A 14,956-nucleotide genomic window follows, 5' to 3' on the forward strand; every position below is an offset into this window, starting at 1 on the left:
CTTTTTTGTGCTAATACCATGCTGTTTTGATTACTGTAGCTTTGTAGTATTTTCTGAATTGTGGGCGGGATATGCCTCCAGCTTTGTTCTTTTTCCTCAGAACTGCTTTGACAATTCTGAGTCTTTCGTGGTTCTGTATAAATTTTAGGATTATAGAACTAGAACACATGTTTTAGTTCTGTGAAAAATGTCATGGGTAATTTGATAGGGGTCACATTAAATCTGTACATTGTTTTGGGTAGTATGGCCATTTTAACAATGTTGATTCTTCCAATCCAAGAGTGTGGGGTATCTTTCTATTTCTTTGAATCATCTTCAAATTCCTTTATCAGTGTTTTATAGTTCTCAGCACATAAGTCTTTCACCCCCTTGGTCAGCTTTATTCCTAAATATTTTATTCTTTTTGATGCAATTTTTTTAAACTTTTGCAATAGATCTAATTAATTTGCCCATTTGAATGAATAAATATCTTTTTTAGCATCTTTATTGGATTATAATTCCTTTACAATGTTGTGTTAGTTTCTGCTGTACAACAAAGTGAATCAGATATATGTATACATATATCCCCTCCCTCTTGAGCCTCCTTCCCACCCTTCCCATCCCACCCCTCTAGGTCATCACAAAGCACTGAGCTGATCTCCCTGTGCAATACAGCAGCGTCCCACTAGCTATCTGTTTTACACATAGTAGTGTATATACGTCAGTGTTACTCTTTCAGTTCATCCCAGCCTCCCCTCCCCCACCATGTCCACAAGTCCATTCTCCACATCTGCATCTCTATTCCTGCCCAGCCACTAGGTTCATCAGTGCCATTTTTCTAGATTCCATATATGTGCTTTAATATACGGTATTTGTTTTTCTCTTTCTGACTTACTTCACTCTCTATGACAGACTCTGGGTCCATCCACATCACTACAAATGACTCAGTGTCATTCCTTTTTATGGCTGAGTAATATCTCATTGTATATATGTGCCACATCTTCTTTATCCATTTATCTGTTGATGGACATTTAGGTTGCTTCTACGTCCTGGCTATTGTAAATAGTGCTGCAGTGAATATTGTGGTACATGACTCTTTTTGAATTATGATTTTCTCAGGGTATATGCCCAGTAGTGGGATTGCTGGGTCATCTGGTAATTCTGTTTTTAGTTTTTAAGGAACCTCCCTACTGTTTTCCATAGGGGCTGTATCAATTTACATTCCCAGCAGCAGTACAGGAGGGCTCCCTTGATGCAATTTTAAAAGGGATTTGTTTTTTTTACTTTCCATTTCTGATATTTGTTAGTGTAAAGAAATGTGATAGACTTCTGTATGTTAATCTTGTATCCTGCTACCTTGCTGAATTCATTTATCAGTTCTAGTAGTTTCCGTGTGGAGTCTTTAGGGTTCTCTCTATATAGTATCATGTCATCTGCATATGATGACAGTTTTACCTCTGCCCTTCTCATCTGGATACCTTTTATTTCATTTCCTTGTTTGATTGCTGTGGCTAGGACTTCCAATACTATGTTGAATGGAAGAGGTAAGAGTGGGCATCCTTGTCTTCGTCCAGATTTTAGTGGGAAGGCTTTCGGCTTTTCACTGATGAGTATTATGTTGGCTGTGAGTTTGTCATAAATAGCTTTTATTATATTGAGATATATTCCCTCTTTACCCATTTTGGTAAGAGTTTTTTTTTTTTATCATGAATGGATGTTGAGTTTAATCAAATGCTTTTTCTACATCTATTGAGATGATCATGTGGGTTTTTTCTTTTCTTTTGTTGATGTGGTGTATCACCTTGATTGATATGCGTATATTGTACCATCCTTGTCACCCTGGGATGATTCTAACTTGATTGTGGTGTATGATTTTTTTATGTGTTGGTGGATTCGGTTTGCTAATATTTTGTTGAGAATTTTTGCACCTGTATTCATCGAAGATATTGGCCTGTACTTTTTGGGAGTGTCTTTTTCTAGTTTTGGTATCAGGGTGATGGTGTGTTCATGGAATAAAGTTGGGAGTGTTCCCTCCTTTTCAGTCTTTTGGAGTTTGAGAAGGATTAGTATAAGCTCTTCTGTGTATGTTTGGTACAATTCCCTAGTGAAGCCGTCTGGTCCTGGACTTTTGTTTGCAGTTAATTTTTTAAAATTACAGATTCTATTTCACTTCTAGTGATTGGTCTGTCCAAATTATCTATTTCTTCTTGATTCAGTTTTGGTGGGCTACATGTTTCTAGAAACTTGTCCATTTCTTCTAAGTTGTCCAATTTGTTGGCATATAATTGTTTTTTTTGTTTGTTTCTTTTTTTTTTTGCGGTACGCAGGTCCCTCACTGTTGTGGCCTCTCCCGTTGCGGAGCACAGGCTCTGGACGCCCAGGCTCAGCGGCCATGGCTCATGGGTCCAGGCGCTCCGCAGCATGTGGGATCTTCCTGGACAGGGGCACAAACCCGTGTCCCCTGCATCGGCAGGCGGACTCTCAACCACTGCGCCACCAGGGAAGCCCAGCATATAATTGTTGATAGTATTTGCTTATGGTTTTTTGTATTTCTAGAGTTTCAGTTGTTATTTCTCCTCTTTCATTTCTTGTTTTGTTTATTTGGGCCCTCTCTCTTTTCTTCTTGGTGAGTCTGACCAGAGGTTTGTCAATTTTGTTTACGCTTTCAAAAATCCAGATCTTGGTTTTATTGTGTTTTTTTCTAATTTTTAAAATCTCTATTTCATTTATTTCCTCTCTGATCTTTATTATTTCCCTCCTTCTGTTGACCTTAGGATTTATTTGTTCTTCTTTTTCTAATTCTTTTAGGTGGTAGGTTAGGTTGTTTATTTGAGATTTCCTTGTTTTTTGAGGAAGGCTTGTGTCAGTATGAACGTCCCTCTTAGGACTGCTTTTGCTGCATACCCTAGATTTTGTATGGTTGTGTTTTCTTTGTCATTTGTCTCAAGGTATTTTTTATTTCCTCTTTCATTTCATGGTTGACCCATTGGTTTTTTAGTAGCATGTTGTTTAGTCTCCATGTAATCTTTGTTTTTTCTCATTTCTCTTTCTGTGGTTGATTTCTAGTTTCATTCTGTTGTGGTCATAAAAGATGCTTGAAATAATTTCTACCCTCTTAAATTTGTTGAGGCTTGTTTTGTTTCCCAATATGTGATCTATCCTAGAGAATGTTCCATGTGCACTTGAAAAAAATTCTGGGGTGTATCCTGTGTTTTGTTTTGTTTTATTTGGATGTAATGTCCTGAAAATATCAATTAAGTCTAACTGTTTTATTGTATCATAGGATCTCTGTTGCCTTACTGATTTTCTATCTGGAAGATCTTTCCATTGATGTGAGTGGCATGTTAAAGTCTACTATTATTGTATTCCCATCAGTTTCTTCCTTTATGTCTGTTAGTATTTGTTTAATGTATTTGAGTGCTCTTATGTTGGGTGCACATATGTTAACAAGTGTAATATCTTCTTCTTATATGGGTCATTTTATCATTATATAGTGACCTTCTTTATCTTTATGGCCTTTGTTTTAAAGTCTATTTTGTCTGATATGAGTATTGCTACCCCTGCTTTCTTGTCATTTCCATTTGCTTGAAATATCTTTTTTCCATCCCCTTGATTTCAGTTTATGTGGGTCTCTTGTAGGCAGTATACTGTAGGCTCTTGTTTTATTATCCAATCTGCCACTCTGTGTTTTTTGATTCGAGCATTTAGTCCATTGATATTCAAGGTAATTATTGATAGATATGTACCTATTGCCATTTTAAACCTTGGTTTCCAGTTCATTTTGTATTTCTTCTTTGTTCCTTTTTTGGCTTTTTGTTTTTCCTTTCGTGGTTTGATGATTTTTGTTTTGTTTTGCTTGCTTGAGTTCTCTTCTTTTTGGTTTTTTTTTTTTTTGTGAATCTATTGTATGTTTTTGATTTGTGGTTACCCTGTTTTGCAAGTATGCTAACCTATTACTATATCTACTTGCTTTAGGCTGGTAGTCATATAGGCTCAAACACATTCTTTAAAAAAGTCTACATTTTATTACTCCCCTCCCCCACATTTTATGATTTTGGTGTCCTCTTTTACATCTTCATGTTTATCCTTTTGCTGTTCATTGTAGTTATCATTGCTTTCACAAGATTTTTTTTTTTAATCTGTGTACAGCCTTATTTAAGTGATGTACTTTCCCATTGTGATTTTCTCTTTCCTGTAGATTCTTGGTTCTTTTCTATTTAAAGAAGGCCTTTTAATATTTCTTTTAAGATAGGTTTAGTATTGCTGTATTCTGTTAGTTTTTGCTTTTCTTAGTACTTCTTTACCTTTCCTTCTGTTCTAATTGATACTCTTTCTGGGTAGAGTATCTTAGGTTGCAGATTTTTGCCCTTCAGGACTTTGAATATATCTTGCCACTCCCTTCTGGTCTGCAATATTTCTTTGGAGAAATCAGCTGATAGCCTTATATAGGGGTTCCCTTTCCTCTTTCACAGCTCCCTCCCAGGGCCCATTCTGATTCTTTTTTTTCCTCTTCTTTCATTCTACCCAGTTATATGGTGATCTTTCTTGCAGTTTTGGTTGTATGAGATCTTCTGCCAGCATTCAGTAGGTATTCTGTGAGGATTTTTCCACATGTAGATGTATTTTGATGTATTTTGGGAGGAGGTGAGCTCCATGTCCTTTTATTCCACCATCTTGATCTCCCTCAAAGCTTTTATTTAAATCATAAAATTCACAATGAAGTGTGTCCCGTGGTATAAGTTTACTCTAAGTGGGCTTTCCTGGTGCTAGTTAGTCTCAGGGAATGTGGATCTTCAAACACCATTTAAAAATAGCGTAACACAAAGCAGTGGCGCAGCAGTGGGACAGCTCTCACGTGATACTGCTTCAAGTTTTGGTTCTACATGGCTCAGTGGACAGTGCATCTCTTTTTGTCAGGCCAGGAGTTGTCTCTCCTTCTAGGAGTGCTAGTGTAGAATAGACACCTCCTTTGATTATCAGAGATTGCTTCCTGTCTCTTAAAAGTTGAAGCATAAGACATTTCTTTAAAGCAGTGAATCTACTAGAATCTGAATTCCACAAACATGTTTAGACAAAGAGGAATTTCTCATACAGAACACCCTTCTCCTTTGGGGAGAAAGTGGGGTAGGGAAATGCTACCCCATTGAAGGGAGAGGTGCAGAAGACTCCCAGTATTAAAAGTCTTTTTTCTGATGTTGGATCTATTATTTTTTTGTTGTTGTTATAAATTTATTTATTTATTTTTGGCTGCATTGGGTCTTCGTTGCTTGTGCGTGGGCTTTCTCTAGTTGCAGCGAGTGGGAGCTACTCTTCGTTGCGGCGCGCGGGCTTATCATTGCAGTGGCTTCTCTTGTTGAGGAGCACAGGCTCTAGGTGTACAGTCTTCAGTAGCTTGTGGCATGCCGGCTGAGTAGTTGTGGCTCGTGGACTCTAGAGCGCAGGCTCAGTAGTTGTGGTGCACAGGCTAAGTTGCTCTGCAGCATGTGGGATCTTCCCGGACCAGGGCTCGAACCCATGTCCCCTCCATTGGCAGGTGGATTCTTAACCACTGCTCCACCAGGGAAGCCCTGAATCTGTTATGTTCTTAATTGTCTAGAGTGTGCAATTTGTATAAAAAGAGAAAGATTTATGCATGAAATAATCAGTAAAGCAAGGCAATGAGTGATTAAGAATGGACATTAATGGTGCAAACCGTTTACTTAGTACATTCATTCATTCCCCAACTTGTTTCAGAAAGAAAATGATCCAGGCTGAGTTTAGCCAGCCTTCAGAAAATTGGGTCGGTGGGGGGGATCAGTTGAGGCTGGAGTGGTTAAGGAAGGCTTCTGGGAGGAGGCCAAATGTGAGGCGAGTCCTCTTGATTGAGTAGGACTTCTATAGAGATGTGTATGAAGAATGAGAAGAGTATTCCAGGGAGAGGCAGCAGTGTGGATGCAGGTAAGGTGGTAAAATGACTCTCTGTGGATGTAAAAAGGAATCGTGGTGGGAATAGAGTGGATATCCAGTTGTAGGGAGTAAAGGTATATCCAGTTGTTTAGGAAAAATGGAGACATATAAAACATCTTCTGTGTCTGTCACTTTAGTGTTTGTCCCTGGAGTCCATAGGCCATGTGAAACCACTAAAATTTTCCCAGCAAAGAGCGACAGAAAATGGATTCTGTCCCCTGGTTTAGTAACACATCACTGTATGGCATTTGTCCTGCATAGGAACAGATTGTCACCATATAGTCTCTTCCTGTCTTACAGGCAGACACTGGTGCTTTCTGTGATTTCAAGTTTGTCCCACTGAACACACACTCTCTTTCTTCCAGCTGAGTTCTCCCTTTCTCTGTCTCCCTTCATTCCCCTACTCCTGTTTTCTCCCTATTTCTCTCATCTTGGCCCTTCTAGTAGGCTCCCGCCTTTCCCTCCTCTGTCTGAATTCCTACTCTTCAGAGCTATGGTCGTCTTGCTCCAGCAGGGGATGGATAAGCTTTTCCAGTTGACAGTATATTTCATGTCTTTGTGTCACAGTGGGAATCTTTGTTGCTTTCCTTATTTATCTACAAATAGAGTATACAGTGACTTTGCAAATACATTCTACATTTGAGAAATAAAAGCAATAAAAGCATCAGTAAGGTAATGGGGAGAGCTGGCTTCAGGACTCCTGCGGGTATTCTGTACTGACCTTATTCTTGCTACCTTCTGAAGAAACATAAATTTCAACTGCTGCTCTGCCTATTTTTATCCCATAAAGCTTACGACATAAATTCTTAAGGTTGTAGAATTTTTCTTTCAGGTTTAGTACTACAAATTGTTGGTTGTAGAAAATCCAGGAAATAAGGGCTTCCCTGGTGGTGTGGTGGTTGGGGATCCGCCTGCCAGTGCAGGGGGCACGGGTTCGAGCCCTGGTTCGGGAAGGTCCCACATGCTGCGGAGCAGCTAAGCCTGTGTGTCACAGCTACTGAGGCTGCGCTCTAGAGCCTGCGAACCACAACTACTGAGGCCACGTGCCACAACTACTGAAGCCCATGCGCCTAGAGCCCACACATCATATCGAAGACTAGTCCCCACTCACTGCAGCTAGAGAAAGCCAGCGTGCAGCAATGAAAACCCAACACAACCAAAAATAAATAAATTAATTTAAAAAAAAAGAAAATCCAGGAAGGAAGATATGAGTTTGGAAAGTATTTTGACGCCTGAAAGCATTAGCTTGATGAAGATGAGCTAGGTAAACCCCAAGCTCTTTTATTCAGCTGCCTTCAGTCAGTGTTCCAGTGAGGACTCAGGATGGCACCAGGAAAAGTGTCACAGACTGAGTTGCTGCTCCAGCAGCAGAGAAGTGGGTGGCAGTGATATTTTGGGGTTGGCAAAAATAGCAAAAATAATGAGGAGACCTTTATGCAAATATATGCATCATTTTTCAATGTAAGGTTTTCATAATGCTTGGGAACTCATGAACCTTCTTGAAACAATTATTGAAACTTCTTGAAACAGTCATTGGTAATGATGATCTTATGGTTAAAAAAAATGACAAGCTCTGATATGCTTTAGTCATATCCAGCAAGACTTCATTTATCTAGTAACCTTGAAATAGAAACATAAATTTATGTTTATAAATTTATTCCTGACAACTGGAACTCTTAATTTTATTATAACCATGTTTGATGAAAAGACTTTGAAAACCCTTGCAAATGCCATGACTTCTAAATGAAATCCATTATTTAGAATGTATATGTATGAAAGTTATGGAAAACCCATATTGTCTTAAATAGCAATAGGAATTTATTGGTTCTTATAACTGAAAACTCTAAAGCATGGGCGTGTCAGACAGGAGTTGATCCAATGGCTCAGTGATATCAGGAACACTGAGTGCTTTTCTGTGTCCCTACTGTATTCTCTATGGTGTTGGCTCGAGGCCAGCTTGCTTCATGAGCACAGGGTGGCTGCCAGTAAACTGTGGGAGTGCATGCTGCCTTGTTTGCTCCAATAGGAGAAAGAAGGTCGCTTTACACAACTATCTAACAAAATGCTGGGCTCTAGTCTGAGGAGACTAATAAGTCAAGTCTGCCCATCCAAATGCCATCCTGTGACTGGGGTAGGGATGGGGTGAGGGGATTGGGGGGGGAGAAGACCGTGCCCTGAATTAGGCCTCTAGTACACACCAGTCCTTGATCCAATCACTGTGGCAAGGAGGGTAGCATTAGTTTTCATTTTAGAGCTTAGAAATTTTCTGATTGTTACAACACCCAGGTGCTCTTCTGCTAATGTTTAGGCAGTCATGGTAATCAGAGGATCTCAACATTTATTATAAGCAAACAAGGTACCCTTAAAACATCTGCTGGAAAGGGGAGAATGCTAACAATTATTAAGGCTTAGAGATGGATACATGAGGGTCCCTTAAGCTATTTTCCTGAGTCTTGTACATATTTCCATAACAAAAAGGAAAGAAAGAAACTATCTATCTATCTATCTATCTATCTGGTCATCTTGAGGGTGCCCAAGTTTTCAGGATCATGCAGTTGTCATCTGAAAAGCCCATTAAACTAGTGTTTTAGCCTGTGTTCCCCCCACAAGGTAGAGCCTGCATCCAGGTGTTATGTGGAGGTCATTTATTTATGTAAGTGCGCCCAAGGAAAAGGAGTGGGATTCCGGGAAGAGTGTAAGTGGGAAGCTGGGAACACTGGTCACTGCTGGGGGCAAATGGACCTTAGTCCTGCTGAGACCCCTCTGAGGAGCCAGGTAGCATGCACGCCAGGATTGTTCCCTCCAGACAGGAAAGAGAACAATGTTTATCTAGGGACGTCTGTTGGTGCACGGTGGCTCATACTCCCAGATATGCACATGCATCAGAGCGGCTAGGGAGATGCCAGCAGATGCCAAGAAGCCCCATGTACAGCACAGCAAGGTGCTGCCAGGTTGCATCCATGCACAGCTGGTTGCCACAGCCAGAGCTGGAAGAAAAGGGGTGAGCACCAGGGCATATGAGGCGTCTGATACAGCTGGTGTGGTCTGATGGCTTGGTTCTCTATTTACAAGTGCAGATCTGCTTCGGGATGCCCTCCTACAATAGAGAAACAGAATCCAGCATTCTCTTCCTGATGCTCAGTGGAGGGAATCATCCATCATGAGATTTTCACTGCACATGGAAGACTTCGACAGTTTATTGTAGCCTCCCATCTCCCTCCCCCTCCTGCCACTCCAGGCAAGAGGTCACCTTCTGAATTTTGCTTAAGGGTATTCATGCTCCAGGACACACTGTGATGTGAAAAGGTCCAGCTCAGTGATAGAGAGATGATACATTGCCTCCAAGAGAGCACGGGGGATGAACCGCTGCTGCTGGAGACAGATGTCACCTCCTAACTGGGTTTTCACCAAACGTTAGAACTGACATCCAGAAAACCCAGGTCATACATCTCACAATTCTCCTATTGTTTTTCTACTTCCCCTGAAGTAGATGAGTGACAGAGGATATGGTTCAAATTTTTTGATAAGAAAAAGGGATGGAAAAAAGAAGTGCCTTGAGCTGGTACTGTTTCTATATAATTGATTATATTTTGGAATTTGGGGTATACAGCAATATGTAATAGGACTGTTTTGAACTTCTTATTTTATATACTTACCTATGTTTAAACGTAGGGGTTCCAACCCCTTATCAGTCCTCCTATTGTGCTCTAACTTGTAGGGAACAGACCCAAGGAGTCAGTGAGAATCAGTACATCAGTTTCATGAATGGTGATCCAACGGTCCCCCAAATACAGGGCTCCGTGGGAAAGCAGGACTGAGAAAGAGGCCAAGGCTGAGATCGAAATGGGGGCATCCTATTCACATCTGCTTGTGACTCACTGGTGGGGAAATTGGAGCAAAAATAGATCTTGAATTCACTCACCTAAAACTGGAGGATCATAGCCCTCACGTATGGTGCCGCTAACACATTCAGAAGCCCCAGGGAACAGCCTTCAGCCTTGTGTCTAGAAGAGAAGCCACATCCAGGTGGGCCTTTTGCCTGGAACAAGAGAGGAGGGCCACTGACCTGTGACTGATCTGTGAGGTGACAGCACAGAGCAGGCAGAAGAAGGTCCACGTTACCTCTTCCACCTGTCCACCCTGGTAAAAATAAAAAAAGCAGCAGCAAAATCAAGAAATAAAAAGAAAACAAGGTGCCAGGGAAATGCCTCCGTAGATCCCACGTGCTCATTAGTTGGGTGTCTCGTCCTCCCTTGGCAAGGAACGAGATGGGAAATGGTAGCTCTCCTTGCCTCAGTGGGTAGTGGAGTAAAAACCCTGACACAGCTCTGCAAGAGGAGGAACACGGGAGGGAGAGCATCCGGTTCCCCTCCGATGGAAATGTGAATCCAGATCTGCAGGAGCCTCCTAGGAGTCTCAGTTTCATTTTCCTCCTCACACTGGGATTCGATGATAGCAACCCATGTTTCCCGTTGTTCAAGGATTATAGATTTCTTGTCCTTCTCACGATATACAAGCTGTGGCTCTATCTCACACAGAAATCCTCAACCAGCAGTTGGGAATCCACAGTTAGAACTTAAGTGAGCAGCGTGAGGTTGATCTCAAAGGCAGCTCCGGTGCTGGCACTCCTCTCTGGACTCTTTGCTGGAACTCCCAGGGGCAAAAGATGGCATAGCTGACAGATGATGTTTCCCCCATCATTCCACTGCTCAAGCACGGGTCTGGTCAGCCCTTGGCTTCCTGGAAATCTCAAGCATCTTAAGCAAATAAAAAGCAGATCACCTGTAATAAAAAAAAGTGGAGGGCTCTCATCTGTTTATGTAGTCACAGCAATGCTGGGCATGACCTCATGCTTTGTGGTAACAGGGCTTGAGGTAATGAGGTGTCTGATTCCTGCAATCTGGGGACTTACTATCAGAGATAGATTACCCTGCTGTATAAACTAGTTCCACACGCCTTTTTTCTTGTATCCTGTGGCAGAAAGACAAGTTGTTGGCTATTGACTTCTATTCCAATCAGTGCCTATTTTGTGGATTTTAGCAAACAGCTTTTACACTTGCTCTCTGGGTTCTCTTTGCTTATTTTAATTGACTCTCAGAAGGTGTGACCAGCAGAGATGGAAAGAATTTGGTTACATGTTGATTTTTATCGGTCTTCTCTGGCTGGGGATTCTTCCATGTATAAGAACGAATGTTAGGGGCTTCCCTGGTGGCGCAGTGGTTGGGAGTCCGCCTGCCGATGCAGGGGACACGGGTTCTTGCACCGGTCCGGGAAGATCCCACATGCCGCGGATGCGGCTGGGCCCGTGAGCCATGGCCGCTGAGCCTGAGCATCTGGAGCCTGTGCTCCGCAACGTGAGAGACCACAACAGTGAGAGGCCCGCGTACCGCAAAAAAAAAAAAAAAAAAAAAACTTTTAGGAGTTTTAGATTTACAGAATAATCAAGAAGACAGTAGTACAGTGGCTTCCCTGTCACCCCCAATTTCCCCTATTTTCGACATCTTTCATGACTGTCATACATTTGTTACAGCTAATGAACCAATAGTGATATGCTATTATTAACAAAATACCATAGTTTATTCATATTTCCTTAGTTTTTACCTAATTTTCTTTTTCTGTTCCAGAATCCCATCCAGGTTACCACATTACATGTAGTTGTCATGTCTCCTTAGGCTCCTCTTAGCTGTGGCTGTTTTTCTGATTTTCCTTGTTTTTTATTACCTTGATAGTTCTGAGGAATTATGGTCAAATGTTTTGCAGGATGCCCCTCGATTGTAATTTATCTGATGTTTGTCTTACAAATAGACTTGTATAATGGGTTTTGGGGAGGAAAGCCACAGAGGTAAAGGGTCATGTCACCAAATGCCTTCTTTCACTTAGCCATATGCATTTTAGATGTATCCATGTCTTTTGGTGGCTTGATAGCTCATTTCATTTTTTCCCTCTTTCAGTACATGTTTATTGCATATTTACTGTGTCATCCATATTGTGGTAAAACATCCGTAACATCAGGTTGATCATTTTCATCATTTTAAAGTATACACGTTAGTGGCTTTAAACACATTCACATTATTGTGCCATCACCACCGCTGTCTGTTTCACCATCTGCAACTTAAATTCTGCACCCATTACTCAGTAACTCCCCATTCTCCTCTCAAGCCCCTAGTAACCTCTATTCTACTTTCTGTCTCTATGAATTTGCCTATTCTAGGAAACTCATGTAAATGAAATCACACAGTACTTGTCCTTTTATGTCTGGCGTTTTTCACTTAGCTTAATGTTTCCAAGGATCATCCATGTTGTAGCATGTGTCAGAATTTCATGTCTTTTTAAGGCTGAATAATGTCCCATTGTATATATATATGTATCACATTTTGTTTGTCCACTCATCTGTTGATGGGTATTTGGGTTGTTTCCACCTTCTTGGGTATTGTGAATAATATTGTTATGAATATTGGTGCTCATTTTATTTTATTACTGAATAATATTCTATTGTATGCTATCACATTTTACCCATTCACCTGGTAGCTTCCAGAGTTTGGCAGATGTGAATAAAGCTGCTATAAACATTTGCAGCAGGTTGTTTTGTAGACGTAAGTGTTCAAATCAGTTAGGTGAATACCTAGGAGTGAAATCGCCATATAATATGGTAAGATTATGTTTAGCTTTGTGAAAAACTGCCAAACTATCTCCCTAAGTGACTGTATCATTTTTCACTCCCACCAGCAATGGGTGACCATTCTGTTGGTCTACATCCTCACCAGCATTAGATGTTGGCAATGTTTTGAATTTTAACCTTTCTAATAAATATGTAGTAGTATCACATTGTATTAATTTGCAATTCCCTAATAATATGTGCTGTTCAACATATTTCATATGCTTATTTGCCATCTGTATATCTTCTTTAATGAGATGTCTATTCAGATCTTTTGCCCATTTTAAAATTTGGTTGTTTATTTCCTTATTGCTAAGTTTTAAGAGTTCTTTGTATCTTTTGTATATAACTCCTGTATCAGATATATTTGCAGATATTTCCCCCTAATATGTGGCTTGTTTTTTCATTCTCTTTCACAGACTAGATATTTTAATTTTATTGAGATCCAACTTATTTTTTTCTTTTAAGGATCATGCATTTGATGTATCTAAAAGCTCAAATCTATGGTCAATTAGATTTTCTCCCATGTTTTCTTCTGGAAGTTTTATAGTTTGTTTTACATTAGGTCTATGATCCATTGAGTTAATTTTTGTGAAAGGTTAAGGTCTATGTCTAGATTAATTTTTTTGCATTTGGAAGTCCAGTTGTTCCAGTTGTTCCAGAACCATTTGTTGAAAAAACAATTCTTTCTCCATTGAATTGTCTTTGCTTCTTTGCTAAAGTTCAGTTTACCTATTTGTGTTGGTCTGTTTCTGGGCTTTTTGTTCTACTCCATTGATTTACGTGTCTATTCTTTTGACAGTACTATGCTGTCTTGACTGATACAGCTTTATAGTAAGCCTTGAAGTTGAGTAGTGTCTGTCCTCAAATTTTGTGCTGCTGCTGCTTCTTCAGTAATATTTTGCTATTCTGTGTCTTTTGCCTTTCCATGTAAATTTTAGAATCAGGTTGTTCATATCTACAAAATAGTTTGCTCTGATTTTCACTGGAATTTCATTGAATCTGTAGATCAATTTGGGAAAATTAACATCTTAACAATATTGAGTTTCCAGTCTATTAACATCGAATATCTCTCCATTTAGTTAGATATTCTTTCATTTCTTTGTTTCTCACACTTTTCTTTCTTCTGAAGTCTGCTTTGTCTGAAATTAATATGGCTATTTCAGCTTTCTTTCAATTATTACTAGCATTAGCATGACTAGTATGATTAGTATACTAATCGTACCCTTAACTTTCAGCCTATCTATGTCTTTATATTTAAAGTGGATTTCTTGTAGACAAAATCATAGTTGGGTCTTGTTTGTATCATCTCTGATAATCTCTGACTTTTAATTGTAGTGTTTAGAACATTCAGATTTAAAGCGATTATTGATATAGTTAGAGTAATATGTATCGTATTGGAACTAGTTTTTTGTTTGCTGTACTTTTTATTTCTTTTTTCCTTCCCCACTTCTCCTGCCTTCTCTGGGTTTAATGAACATTTTACATAGCTCCATTTTTTCCCTCTCTTCATATATCAATTATACTTCTTTTAAAAATTTTTAGTAGTTGCCGTAGAGATTACAATACATATTTACAATTAATCTACATCTCCTTTTTAAATAACACCAAATTGCTTCTCAGGTAGAGCAGGTACTTTATAACACAGTATTCCCAGTTCTTCCTTCCTGTCCCTTATAAAACTGTTATCATTTATTTCACTTATCCATATGTTATAATCACACAGTATGTTGTTACTATTATTATTATGAACAAACATCTGTTTTTTTAATTAATAATATGAAAAGTAAAAGATTTTGTTTCATCTAAATTCATTCCTTCTTTGATGTTTTACTTTTTAAATGTAGATCTGAGCCTCTGACCTATATCATTTTGCTTCTGTCTGAAGAATTCTGTCAGCATTTTTCTTCTAATGTTAGACTTTATTTTCAGCTTTATTAAGGGATAATGGACAAATAAAACTGTAAGATATTTAAAGCGTACAACGTTATGATTTGATATACATATACACTGTGAAAGGATTTCCACATTAAGTTAATTAATACATCTATCACCTCACGTATTTACCCCTCCCCCTTTTTTGGAGAACATTTAAGTTATACGCTCTTATCAAGTTTACTCATACAGTATAGTGTTATCAACTATAGTCACCATGTTATGTATTATATCCTAATATCTTATTAATGCTATAATACAAAGTTTGTACCCTTGATCCACATCTCCCCATTCTCCCACATCCCAGTCCCTGGAAATCATCATTCTAGTCTCATTCTATCAGTTTGGCTTCTTAAGATTCCACATGTAAGTGATATCATACAGTATTTGTCTTTTTTTTCTTCCAGTTTTATTGAGAATTGAAATACAGCACTGTATAAG

The sequence above is a fragment of the Phocoena phocoena genome, chromosome 16 (assembly GCF_963924675.1).
Source record: "Phocoena phocoena chromosome 16, mPhoPho1.1, whole genome shotgun sequence".
NCBI lineage: Eukaryota > Metazoa > Chordata > Mammalia > Artiodactyla > Phocoenidae > Phocoena > Phocoena phocoena.